This window comes from Zea mays, chromosome 6, assembly GCF_902167145.1.
Source record: "Zea mays cultivar B73 chromosome 6, Zm-B73-REFERENCE-NAM-5.0, whole genome shotgun sequence".
Classification (NCBI taxonomy): domain Eukaryota; kingdom Viridiplantae; phylum Streptophyta; class Magnoliopsida; order Poales; family Poaceae; genus Zea; species Zea mays.
Genome location: NC_050101.1, coordinates 152,341,266 through 152,355,553, shown reverse-complemented (window position 1 = coordinate 152,355,553; position 14,288 = coordinate 152,341,266). Strand labels below are relative to the sequence as shown.

Below are 14,288 nucleotides of genomic sequence, written 5' to 3'. Positions count from 1 at the left end.
GTACACCTCCTCCTTGATTGGCCCGTTGAGGAAAGCGCTCTTCACATCCATTTGGAACAACCTGAAAGAATGGTGAGCGGCATATGCTAGCAAGATTCGAATTGACTCTAGCCTAGCCACAGGAGCAAAAGTCTCCTCAAAATCCAAACCTGCGACTTGGGCATAACCTTTTGCCACAAGTCGAGCCTTGTTTCTTGTCACCACCCCGTGCTCGTCCTGTTTGTTGCGGAACACCCACTTGGTTCCCACAACATTTTGCTTCGGACGAGGCACCAGTGTCCAAACTTCATTGCGCTTGAAATTGTTTAACTCCTCTTGCATGGCCAACACCCAGTCCGGATCTAGCAAGGCCTCTTCTACCCTGAAAGGCTCAATAGAAGAGACAAAGGAGTAATGCTCACAAAAATTAACTAATCGAGATCGAGTAGTTACTCCCTTGCTAATGTCACCCAGAATTTGGTCGACGGGATGATCCCTTTGAATCATCGCTCGAACTTGGGTTGGAGGTGCCGGTTGCACTTCTTCCTCCATCACTTGATTATCTTGTGCTCCCCCTTGATCAAGCGCCTCCACTTGAGGTACCTGTTCGTCATCTTTGGTTGGGGGATGCACCATAGTTGAGGAAGAAGGTTGATCTCGTTCATCTTGTTCCTGTGGCCGTACTTCTCCAATCGCCATGGTCCGTATAGCGGCCGTCGGAACATCTTCTTCATCTACATCATCACAATCAACAACTTGCTCTCTTGGAGAGCCATTAGTCTCATCAAATACAACGTCGCTAGAGACTTCAACCAAACCCGATGATTTGTTGAAGACTCTATACGCCTTTGTATTTGAGTCATAACCTAACAAAAACCCTTCTACAGCTTTGGGAGCAAACTTAGAATTTCTACCTTTCTTCACTAGAATGTAGCACTTGCTCCCAAATACACGAAAGTAAGATACATTGGGTTTGTTACCGGTTAGAAGCTCATACGACGTCTTCTTGAGGAGGCGATGAAGGTAGACCCTGTTGATGGCATGGCAAGCAGTGTTCACGGCTTCCGTCCAAAAGCACTCGGGGGTCTTGAACTCTCCTAGCATCGTCCTCGCCATGTCAATGAGCGTCCTGTTCTTCCTCTCTACCACACCATTTTGCTGTGGTGTGTAGGGAGCGGAGAACTCGTGCTTGATCCCTTCTTCTTCAAGGAACTCCTCCACTTGAAGGTTCTTGAATTCGGACCCGTTGTCGCTCCTTATCTTCTTCACTTTGAGCTCAAACTCATTTTGAGCCCTCCTGAGGAAGCGCTTGAGGGTCCCTTGGGTTTCAGACTTATCCTGCAAAAAGAACACCCAAGTGAAGCGGGAAAAGTCATCAACAATAACTAGACCATACTTACTTCCCCCTATGCTTAGATAGGCGACGGGTCCGAAGAGGTCCATATGCAGCAGCTCCAGGGGTCTTGAAGTGGTCATCACATTCTTGCTGTGATGCGCTCCTCCCACCTGTTTCCCTGCTTGACAAGCTGCACAAGGTCTATCTTTTTCGAATTGAACATTGGTTAGACCTATCACGTGTTCTCCCTTTAGAAGCTTGTGAAGGTTCTTCATCCCCACATGTGCTAAGCGGCGATGCCACAGCCAGCCCATGCAAGTCTTAGCCATTAAGCATGCATCTAGACCGGCCTCTTCTTTTGCAAAATCAACTAAATAAAGTTTGCCGTCTAATACACCCTTAAAAGCTAGTGAACCATCACTTCTTCTAAAGACAGACACATCTATATTTGTAAACAGACAGTTATATCCCATATTGCACAATTGACTAACAGATAGTAAATTATATCCTAGTGACTCTACTAAAAACACATTAGAGATAGAGTGCTCATTAGAAATTGCAATTTTACCTAACCCTTTTACCTTGCCTTGATTCCCATCACCGAATATGATTGAATCTTGGGAATCCTTATTCTTGACGTAGGAGGTGAACATCTTCTTCTCCCCCGTCATATGGTTTGTGCATCCGCTATCAATAATCCAGCTTGAACCCCCGGATGCATAAACCTGCAAGGCAAATTTAGGCTTGGGTCTTAGGTACCCAACTCATGTTGGGTCCTACAAGGTTAGTGCAAATATCCTTAGGGACCCAAATGCAAGTTTTGTCTCCCTTGCATTTTGCCCCTAACTTCCTAGCAACAATTTTCTTATCCTTTCTACAAATAGCAAAGGAAGCATTTAAAGCATAATAAATTGTGGAAGGTTCATTCACTACTTTCCTAGGAGCATGAATAGCATTCTTTCTAGACACATGATGAATAGTATTTCTCTTAGGAACAACATTTCTCCTAGTAACATTTCTATCATACACATAAGAGGAACTAGGAGCAAACATGGCATGAGAGTCAAAATCATCAAAAGCATTATAACTCCTATAAGCATTTCTAGTTTGTCTCCTATCATAATACATAAAAGCATGGTTCTTTTGCACATTACTAGCCATAGGGGCCTTCCCTTTCTCCTTGGCGGGAATGGGAGCCTTATGGCTTGTTAAGTCCTTAGCTTCTCTCTTGAAGCCAAGTCCATCCTTAATTGAGGGGTGTCTACCAATTGTATAGGCATCCCTTGCAAATTTTAGCTTATCGAAATCATTCTTGCTAGTCTTAAGTTGAGCATTAAGACTAGCCAGTTCATCATTAAGCTTGGAAATTGAAACTAGGTGTTCACTACAAGCATTAATGTCAAAATCTTTACACCTAGTACAAATTTCAACATGTTATACACAAGAATTGGATTTATTTGCTACTTCTAATTTAGCATTTAAATCATTGTTGACACCTTTCAAAGTAGAAATGGTTTCATGACAAGTAGATAGTTCAAAAGAAAGCATTTCATTTCTTTTAACTTCTAAAGCATAGGATTTTTGTGCCTCAACAAATTTATCATGCTCTTCATACAACAAATCCTCTTGCTTTTCTAAAAGTATATTCTTTTCATTCAAGGCATCAATTAACTCATTAATTTTGTCTATCTTAGATCTATCTAAGCCCTTGAACAAACATGAATAATCTACTTCATCCTCATCACTAGATTCTTCCTCACTTGAAGAAGCATAGGTAGAGTTGCGAGTACATACCTTCTTCTCCCTTGCCATAAGGCATGTGTGACGCTCGTTGGGGAAGAGGGTTGATTTGTTGAAGGCGGTGGCGGCGAGTCCTTCATTGTCGGAGTCGGATGAGGAGCAATCCGAGTCCCACTCCTTGCCTAGATGCGCCTCACCCTTTGCCTTCTTATAATGCTTCTTCTTTTCCCTCTTGTTTCCCTTTTCCTGGTCACTTTCATTATCAGGACAGTTAGCAATAAAATGACCAAGCTTACCGCATTTGAAGCATGATCGCTTCCCCTTGGTCTTAGTCTTGCTCGGCTGTCCATTGCGACCCTTTAGCACCGTCTTGAAGCGCTTAATGATGAGAGCCATTTCTTCATCATTAAGCCCGGCCGCCTCAATTTGCGCCACCTTGCTTGGTAGTGCCTCCTTGCTCCTCGATGCCTTGAGAGCAATGGGTTGAAGCTCGTGGATTGGACCGTTCAACGCGTCATCGACGTACCTTGCCTCCTTGATCATCATCCGCCCGCTCATGAATTTTCCAAGTACTTCTTCGGGCGTCATCATCGTGTACCTGGGGTTCTCACGAATATTGTTCACGAGATGAGGATCAAGAACGGTAAATGACCTGAGCATTAGGCGGACGACGTCGTGATCCGTCCAACGCGTGCTTCCGTAGCTCCTTATCTTGTTGATAAGGGTCTTGAGCCGGTTGTAAGTTTGAGTTGGCTCTTCTCCCCTTATCATGGCGAATCGTCCAAGCTCGCCCTCCACCAACTCCATCTTGGTGAGCATGGTGATGTCGTTCCCCTCGTGAGAGATCTTGAGGGTGTCCCATATCTGCTTGGCATTGTCCAAGCCGCTCACCTTATTGTACTCTTCCCTGCACAAAGATGCTAAGAGAACAGTAGTAGCTTGTGCATTTTTATGAATTTGTTCATTGATAAACATAGGGCTATCCGAGCTATCAAATTTCATTCCATTCTCTACAATCTCCCATATGCTTGGATGGAGAGAGAATAAATGACTACGCATTTTGTGACTCCAAAATCCGTAGTCCTCCCCATCAAAATGTGGAGGTTTACCAAGAGGAATGGAAAGCAAATGCGAATTCGAACTATGTGGAATACGAGAATAATCAAATGAAAAGTTCGAATTAACCGGTTTCCTTTGTTTGTCGTGGTCGTCGTTCTTTTGAGAAGAAGAGGACTCATCGCTGTCGTAGTAGACGATCTCCTTGATGCGTCTTGTCTTCTTCTTCTTCCCATCTCTTCGCTTGTGGCCCGAGCCCGAGTCATTGGACTTGTCATCCCTTGGCTCGTTGACGAAGGACTCCTTCTCCTTGTCGTTTATCACAATTCCCTTCCCCTTAGGATCCATCTCTTCGGGCGGTTAGTCCCTTTCTTGAAGAGAACGGCTCCGATACCAATTGAGAGCACCTAGAGGGGGGGGGTGAATAGGTGATCCTGTAAAAGTTCAAAACTTAAGCCACAAAAACTTGTTAAGGGTTAGCATAAGTATGACCAAGTGGCTAGAGAGAACTCAAAACACGATAACCACAAGAAAGCAATCACAGAGTTGACACGGTGGTTATCCCGTGGTTCGGCCAAGTACAAAACTTGCCTACTCCACGTTGTGGCGTCCCAACGGACGAGAGTTGCACTCAACTCCTCTCAAGTGATCCAATGATCAACTTGAATACCACGGTGTTTTTCTTTCCTTTGATCTTTTCCCGTTTGCGAGGAATCTCCACAACTTGGAGTCTCTCGCCCTTACAATTGAGTTCACAAAGAATACGGAGTAAGGTGGGAATGAGCAACGCACACAAGACTCGAAAATCAGAGCAACAACACGCACACAAGTCGCAACAAGAGCTCGCAACGCAACACAAAGAGTTCACAACTCCACAAGAGCTCTATATGCTATCACAATGAAACGAATGCGTGAGATTGATGTCTTGGTGCTTAGAAGAGTTGTAGGAATGCTTGGTGTGCTCCTCCATGCGCCTAGGGGTCTCTTTTATAGCCCCAAGGCAGCTAGGAGCCGTTGGGAACAAATCTGGAAAGCCATCTTTGCCTTCTGTCTCGTGGCGCACCGGACAGTCCGGTGCACACCGGACACTGTCCGGTGCCCGATTTGTTTCCTTAAATGGCGAAGCCGACCGTTGCCGACCGTTGCAGATCTGGCGCACCGGACAGTCCGGTGCACACCGGACAGTCCGGTGCTTCCTTCCGACCGTTGGCTCGGCCACGTGTCGCGCGCCGATCGCGCGGCCGACCGTTGGCCCGGCCGACCGTTGGCTCACCGGACAGTCCGGTGCACACCGGACAGTCCGGTGAATTTTAGCCGAAGTCGCCGGAGAAAAACCCGAGAGCGGCCTCTTCGGCCGAGGCAGCCTGGCGCACCGGACACTGTCCGGTGCACCACCGGATACTGTCCGGTGCACCACCGGACAGTCCGGTGCCCCAGACCGAAGCAGCCCCTTGGCTGTACACAGCCAAGTCTTCTCTTCTCTTCTTCTATCTGTTTCTAACACTTAGACAAATATATTAGTACACAAAACCAATGTACTAAGGCTTAGAAACATACCTTAACTTGTGATTTGCACTTTGATCATCCTTGGGCATATTTTCACATTTAAGCACTTGTGTTTGCACTCAATCACCAAAATACTTAGAAATGGCCCAAAGGCACATTTCCCTTTCAATAATGTATTTTCCAGATTATTGAAGAAGTTATTCGGAGAGTGCACAGACCTTAAAATCAAGCTAGATCGCTGCTTCGAGAGGAGGTGGGTGCTTACCATCCTTGTTTCTATTATGTAATCCTCTAAATCACAACAATATTCATTTTAAAATAAATCACCTCCTTCTGAATGTCATGTTATTGTACTTAAAACCAGAAAGCTTTGAAAGGCAAACTTTGAAGAGAGTAAGAAATTTAAAGAACAGCTGCAGGCTTACAAATGAGTATTATTTGCTCTGATTTCTTGAGTACGATCACATGGTGAATTGCATGAATTAACTTAAATATCCAGGGAGCAAGGTTTCTTTGCTTTTTTATTGCGGTTAATATTTCTATTTGTTCATATCTATTTGTGTGCCTTCTAAAATTATTGCTGAAGTTGTCTGATTTGCCATCTTGTGACGTGTTTGCTGTCTTGGCCTTTGGAATTGGTTTATTGTGCTGCTTAATCAATTGATTATTATCATACAGAACGAAAAAGAATAGTTGTTTGGTTAATTCAATATGTCATAGGTGGGCTTCTCATTTCTGAAATATGTATAAGTTCATATCAACTTCCTTGGGTTTCTTTTTAGCCATTTTCACTTGCATATCTTTACAAAAGCAACTCCTAACGGTGTGCTGAAACTAATGAAGGTAGAAGGTCTAACTATTTATCATGTGAAGCGCCATCTGATAAAAACATATTTTTTTATCGCTGCATAGACAGGAAAATGAAAGGAAGTAGTTGTAACATATTTTTGTATGATGCAGAAGGGATGCTCTATAATGCAGCCTGGTAAACCTCCTTCCTAGGCCCAGTTGTCCTCTGCTTTCAGTGTGATTATCTTTGTAAGGGGTTCAAGTGTTGTGAAACTACTGATTTGGGTGTTGCTGATTTTCATCATGATTTTTTATGTTTGTGTCATCATTTATAATGTAAAATGCTAAACCTTTGGGCACAATGTTCATCATTTATCATGCATATGCTATTTTCGCTGGTATTGGTTTAGGGTGTGATCTTCATCTTTTTTCAGTTTGGTCAGGGAGCGACACTCCTCTTTAAACTAATCAAATTTAATTTTAAATTACTTGTATTCACATAAATCAATATCCATAAGCAAATCTTTAAACCCATGTTGTACAGAAACAATTGATGACTCAATATGCTCAAGCAATTCTTTACATTGGGTATAGTCAATATAGGGGCAGTATGGGATACTAATTGTTTCAGTTTTATTTGACTATGTGGAAATAATTATGTTCTTTTCACTGCATTTGTGTTTCCACTTACCAGTACTGCCTAAACCTTTTCTATCTTGATTTTGTTCCCTTATTTCAGGCAAATAGATTTTAGATATGATATTGTGCGAAATGCAGGCTGACCTTGGAGGAAATACAGTGCTGGCAGTGTCAACTAAAGCTTGCAAAGCTGGTGCTTCTAAAAAAGAGTTGTCGCTTTTCTTCTAAAATCATCATGATTTGATAAATGTGTCATGCCACCGCACATAATTCTCATTCTCAGGTCATTGGACACTTGTTGTTGTGCATGTTCCACTGTACAAGCATATAGCCGATATTGTTGGCAAAACGTATTTAGGCAATTTGTTGTTCATGCATATCAACCATATCAATATGTTTGGTTGTAGTTCTGGAGTAACTATAAACATTTATTATTTGTAGGAAATTATGATCCTTCCTGTTGGTGCTATAAACTTTGAAGAAGCAATGTAGATGGGTTCAGACACCTGTCACCATCTCAAGGTATCCTTCACTTCTAATAATGTACTGTAGATACAACTTAAGTCGCTATATGATGAGGCATCACAAGTCATATATGACCATGGTGACTGACAAACTAATAGTTTTTGTTTCCTTAAAGCATTGCCATTATTCTTTTTAAGTCGATTTTAAGGCATTGTCCTGAATAGTGAATACTGGTGTGTTCTCTTCCAGTCCTAACCTATATTTGAAGCAACATATAGTTCCTCCACAGAAACAAGTTGTAGTGCCCTCTATTTGATCTTGTCACTTTGTTAGTCACAAGTCACTGGTATACCTTATAGTGGTCGTTAGAAAAATATACTATGCATAATATTCTAGGTTATTTTTCTATAATTGTAGTTAGAACCTTAGGCACATAAGGCTAGCCTATGAACCTGGCAACCTGCAATTGAAGGTTTTTGCATTCTGTAAGCTTGAAACCCTTTTTGGGCTATCCCACATTCAACGTAGGCATACGGTGATGCAGTTCAGTGATTAGTTGATATCGAATGGCATATCTAAGATTGGCTTATCTTTCCATTATCTTTTCTAAACTGGTATGTTCACTGCAGAACATAAGGGAGACAACTTTTGTGCTTCACAAGCTGTCTATGGCCAAGGCTAAGCGATACCTTGATGATATTATTGCTCACAGGCAGTCAATTGTCTTCCGGAGATACTGTGGTGTTGTTGGTCGCACTACACAAGCATAGTCTCGACATTCCAATGGTTAAGGCCACTGGTCTGTTAAACAGCTAGGTTCATTTTGGACTTGCTGAAGAATGTTGAGAGTAACACTGATGTATATCTTATTTCTCTTTTCTTTTTAAATGTGCACAAGATTTTCTACTGTTTGGTTTGTCTTGTATTTCTGTTATTTTTTTGTGAAAGGCTTGGTTGTGGACAACCTCTACGTTTCACTTATCCAGGTGAACCTAGCCCAGAAGCAGCACAGACACAGATAGTATGTATTTGAAGGATGGGCATTCATTCATGTAATGATGTTGAATAACATATTTAACTTTGTTGTTTTGTAGCGTACATGTCCTCACCTTGCCACAGTGAGCTGTTCCTGTTAGAGAAGGAAGATCCCATGAAGAAAGAGGTATTTCACATGTTCATCAAATTTCAAATGCCATCTAGATATTTTGAGGATCTTGCATTGGTTTTTAGAGTTGTTTTCACTTCGGTTCTTGTGATACATGCTCTGCAGCATCCTTCCATTTTAGTTAAGTAAAACTGCCTAACAGATGGTTGCCGACATTTTAGGTAAGGAAACGGGTGAAGCGCTCAGAGTCTAGGTGGGGCCGGTAAGGATTCAACGCTCGAAAGAGGCCCTGTAGGCAGCGTCGGACGGCGGTGGCGGTTGACACAATCTTGGAGCAGGCCTTCATTGAGGTCAGAGCTGGCACGCGGTGGTCTCCTCGGTCCGCAGTGTGGTCGGCCTCGTCTGTACGAAAGGTTCGACACTGCTTCCCCTTTCCTTGACCTTTGAATATGAAATGCGTAGATCTGTGCAATGGAATGGTCTGTGAAATGGTTGTTCCTTGATCAGTGAATATGAAATGGCTAGATCTGTCAAATGCCTTGTTATATGAAAAAATTTGTTCCTCGAATACGATGAGTACTACGATGCCAGCGCTTTCCACTCGTGTACATAGAAATTGTTTTGTTGATGACGACCAAAAGTATGCGCTAACTCATCTTCCTGTCTATGCACCAGCGATTCCCTTGAAACCCTTAATATGATTTTGCATTAATTATTTCTCACTGATCTGGCAGATTTAGGAAGGCTATATTTACTTGACCTGCTACCTTTCTTTTACATAGTGAATTAGTACAGATTTACAAATTGTAAGTAAACACGCATATTGTTCGTTCCTCAGTAATTCACATGTCTGATGATATCTTATTTGTAAGTAGACACACCTGATGCGTCACTAACATCTCTACTCCCTTGCACTCCCAAGGAAAAATATGTTCATTGTAGTTTTAATGCATAATTTTGTAGACTTGCAGTATGCAACCAAGGATTAAATGGTTAGTAACATATATGTGCTCTTTTACCATCTGTCAAGCTGAACTTGGAAAAGTAGCTAACATTTTCTACCTGCTCCTATATGTCATCCATGGCATCTTGTTTTGCAGTACCCAGGCCACCCGACAATTTGAGTAGTATCACCAATTGTGTTATGTTTTCTAATCCTTGTATGTGGTAGTAGATGAAATTGTAAAGTAATTAGACTATTGCATCTTCCATTATCACATAGTGTATTCATGTTTATTTAAGTTTTAGTGCACAATTTAGGTACTTGAATTTTCAGAGATGCTCTGAATTTAGTTACTCAAATTTTCTAATTGAGTCACTGATGGGTTAGCATTGCAGGGGAGTCAATTTGATTTACCAAAACTGCATGCTCAGTGGGTTCCCTATTTTAGTAACATCTAGATTCAATTTTGATTTACCAAATCTGCATTCTTTAGATAGCGAGAAATCTAAAATACAAGATGACTAATTGCATAATTATTCAAAACCCCCCACGAGCGCTTCCCCAGTGGATGCGTGCATGCCCGCACCGGCAGTGGCTCCCTCCTCTCTGGCCGCAATGGCAGGGGGACCCTGCAGCGGCGTGAAACACACTTGTAGGTGTACTGAAACAATTCAGAACAAACAACCTTCGATATCTGGTTAATGAAAAGCACATAAGTAGAAAATAAAAAATATACCTTTTAGTGAATTGTGCTCATTTAGCCTCTGTAGCCATGAACACACTCACTAGGTACAAATCTAGGTTCTGAATGCATGATATTCGATAGGAATCACAATTTCAGAGGGCAACTTCTATTAATTTCATTCGAAACCTAGACTCTAACAACAAAGGTATTTAATATGTTCAAAATACTTCATTGTAAATCATGTTTTCTGAGGAAGCATTGTATGATGTTTGTAAAAATATATTTGGTTATTATTAGACTTACTTTCTGTTGTTTGAACCTAAACAGTTCTTCTGTCTTCTCTTGCAATGCTGATTCATGCATGCTTTTTCAGTTTATTGATCTCAGACTTAAAATAGCTCGGTTCGGTCAACTCATCAGTGTCTAATCTGCAATGCAGATTCGTGCATCCTTTTTTTATTGACGCTTGAAAGCAAAATGCATATCATAATTTTGGTTGATGAATCTGTGGAATATTCAGCAATCTAAGCTGACTCGAGGTCACTTGCAACGTCACTTCTGATCTGAAATATTCAGGTCTCCTTATAAAAAGAGAATGCTTTTAACATCTCAATTATATCATTTTTAGATCACATGCGACCATCTTCAATCATGTTGTACAAGGACAAGATTGTTCTCATTCTTAACTACTACAAGCAAAGCGACTTCCAAACAGGAAGCAATGGTTTCACATATTCCTCGAGGGTCCTTTTTTTGAAGGTTCTTTGATGGGGGAGATGCAACAAGTAAGCATGGCACTAGATAGATCTAATGTTTAGTATGCTAACTGAAGTATTAGAGTTTTATCTTTGAAATGAATGTTCTTCACTAAGGTAACTTGTTGATACAGAATATCACCTTGAGAGGTATATGTTTGTGTGTTGTTACAAAATTAATATGATAACATACATTGATATACCAAAATTGTTGTATTTTATTATATTGATTTCGTAGCAACGCACGGGCATATACCTAGTACCAAAAGAAAGCTACAACCCCACAAGACGAGGGGCCAAATTTTGGCAGATCATTCACCGCCCCACCAGGCGAGGCGAGCGCGAATGTGTGGCACTCTGTCCTCTCTCCCCTCAACGACGACTTGTTGTGAGAGGGAAGCCTCCACATATAAACTATCTCAGTCCACTTGAGCTAACAATATGGTACTATTGGTTCTACCATTTCTTTGCCACACTTATACATGTGCTTTTCAGATTTCCCTAGAAATTAATTGAATTTTTCTATTGGGCCAAGCCTTGTTTTTTCTAGAGCAAATCCAGAAAAATACTAGTAGCACTCCTACCATGCACGTTCCATTTGTATCGACAAATTGATTTCTCTAATCTTTAGCGCATCAGTTTCGCGTGTCACGCATCACGTGGTACACTATAGATAAGCTGTGAGAAACCATCTGTCGGGGATCATAATTAGGGGTACCCCCAAGACTTCTAATCTCAGCTGGTAACCCCATCAGCATAAAGCTGCAAAGACCTGATGGGTGCGATTAAGTCAAGGCTCGGTCCACTCAAGGGACACGATCTCGTCTCGCCCGAGCCCAGCCTCGGGCAAGGGCAGCCGACCCCGGAGGATTCACGTCTCGCCCGAGGGCCCCCTCAAGCAACGGACACACCTTCGGCTCGCCCGAGGCCCAGTCTTCGCCAAGAAGCAACCTTGGCCAGATCGCCACACTGACCGACCGTATCGCAGAAGCATTTAATGCAAGGATGGTCTGACACCTTATCCTGACGCGCGCCCTTCAGTCGACAGAGCCGAAGTGACCGCAGTCACTTCGCCGCTCCACTGACTGGCCTGACAAGAGGACAACGCCGCCTGCGTCGCTCCGACTATTGTGCCGCTCGACAGAGTGAGGCTGACAGCAGCCAAGTCCGGCTTCGGGCGCCATAGGAAGCTCCGCCTCGCCCGACCCCAGGGTTCGGACTCGGCCTCGGCTCCGGAAGACGACGAACTCCGCCTCGCCCGACCCTAGGGCTCGGACTCAGCCTCGGCTTCGGAAGACGACGAACTCCGCCTCGCCCGACCCCAGGGCTCGGACTCAGCCTTGGCCTCAGACAATGGTCTCCGCCTCGCCCGACCCGGGGCTCGGACTCGACCTCGACCTCAGAAGACAGACTCGACCTCGACCTCGGAGGAGCCACCGCCTCGCCCGACCCAGGGCTCGGACCGACCACGCCACAGGGGGGGGCATCATTACCCTACCCCTAGCTAGCTCAGGCTACAGGGGGCAAGACCGGTGTCCCATCTGGCTTGCCCTGGTAAACAAATAATGATGGCGCCCCGCGTGCTCCATGACGACGGCGGCTCTCAGCCCCTTATGGAAGCAAGGAGACGTCAGCAAGGACTCAACAGCCCCGACAGCTGTCCTTCCGCAAGGCTCCGACGCTCCTCCGACGGCCACGACATCACATGAACAGGGTGCCAAAACCTCCCCGGCTGCCACGACGGCATGTACTTAGGACACTAGCTCCTCTCTGCTAGACACGTTAGCACACTGCTACATCTCCTATTGTACACCTAGGCCCTCTCCTTACGCCTATAAAAGGAAGGTCCAGGGCTCTCATACGGTAGGTTGGCCGCGCGGAGAGGACGGGACGGCGCGTGCAAGCCTCTCGCTCCCTCCCACGCGGACGCTTGTAACCCCCTACTGCAAGCGCACCCGGCCTGGTCGCAGGACAACATGAAGGCCGCGGGTTTCCCCTTTACGCATGTCTCCTTCCCCCCCCTTCGTGCTCCGTCTCGCGCCGACCCATCTGGGCTGGGACACGCGACAACAATTTACTCGTCGGTCCAGGGACCCCCCGGGGTCGAAACGCCGACACCATCCAAATCCAACACGATAGAAAGCTATACATCGCAACGTTTCTACATAGTACCATCTCGCTAGCCAAATGAGTACGAGCGACCAAGCGAGCTATAAAAAAGGACCATAGCCTTTTTCAAGTCATACCTTTATCGGCCTTTTGCTAAGATATAATGTAATATTTGTTCTTATTAGTTCAATATATGATATGTGGACTATATGTTCACTTTGATATTAAATATTTTTATGGGTTTTAAATATGATTATGTGTCGTCGCACGCAACACACGGGCATAGTACTAGTTTAATTAAAATCCCCGTCGAAGAGAAAATCCTTCGGCTGGGTGGCTGAGTGCACCCGCCCTAATCCTAAGATGAGGAGGGGGCTTAGGGATTTGCCTAATTAGCTGGAAGAACACGAGAACGCAAGGGTTAGAGTGGTTCGGGCCGACGTAATACTCTACATCCATTGTAAGTTGTATTGCATGAGAGTGTCTGTGTATGAGGGTCTCCGAGGGAGTATTTGTGTGTTCATATTTTTTGTCCCCCCATGCCCTCCCTTTTATAGTACAAGGGGGCACGTACATGGTGACTGAGCCCCGACAAGTGGGCCTAGTAATCTATTGCTAGATATGGAGTAAGTGGAGCGACAGTTTGTGGAGAACGGATATCTTCTCTTGGTATTCGTGTAGATCTCCTGGCTTGTCGTGCTCTTGCCCCGTCTAATCGGAGCAGGGGCGCAAGTGTAGGGGTGCTCAGGTGGCGTCGTCCTGTCTTCTCCACTTGTTTCCCTTCGCCTCGGTAACACGCGTGCTATAGTGGGAGTCATAATGATAGCAGCCCAAGCGGTGCAAGGAGTCAAAGATCTTTCCTCGGTAACGCGTTGTACCGTGGACGTACCGCCTGCCACTGGGGCGGACATGTATACGTCTCGTCTGCATTTAATGTAGAGGCGCTTTACACCTAGAGGCTGATGTCAGGCTTTTCCCGATGGCTTACTGAAAGGGAAATGTGCCCTTGGGCCATTTCTAAGTATTTTGGTGATTGAGTGCAAACACAAGGGCCTAAATGTGAAAATATGCTCATGGATGAACAAAGTGTAAATCACAAGTAAAGGTATGTTTCTAAGCCTTAGTACATTAGTTTTGTGTACTAACATCTTGTCTAAGTGTTAGAAACAGGAGAAAGAAGA

General features: G+C 44.1%; 1 pseudogene; it reads left to right on the top strand.

The window, feature by feature from the left end:
* The first annotated feature begins 13,240 nt into the window (after window positions 1–13,240).
* LOC111589707 (uncharacterized) lies at window positions 13,241–13,401 on the top strand (annotated as a pseudogene).
* Window positions 13,402–14,288: the final 887 nt, after the last annotated feature.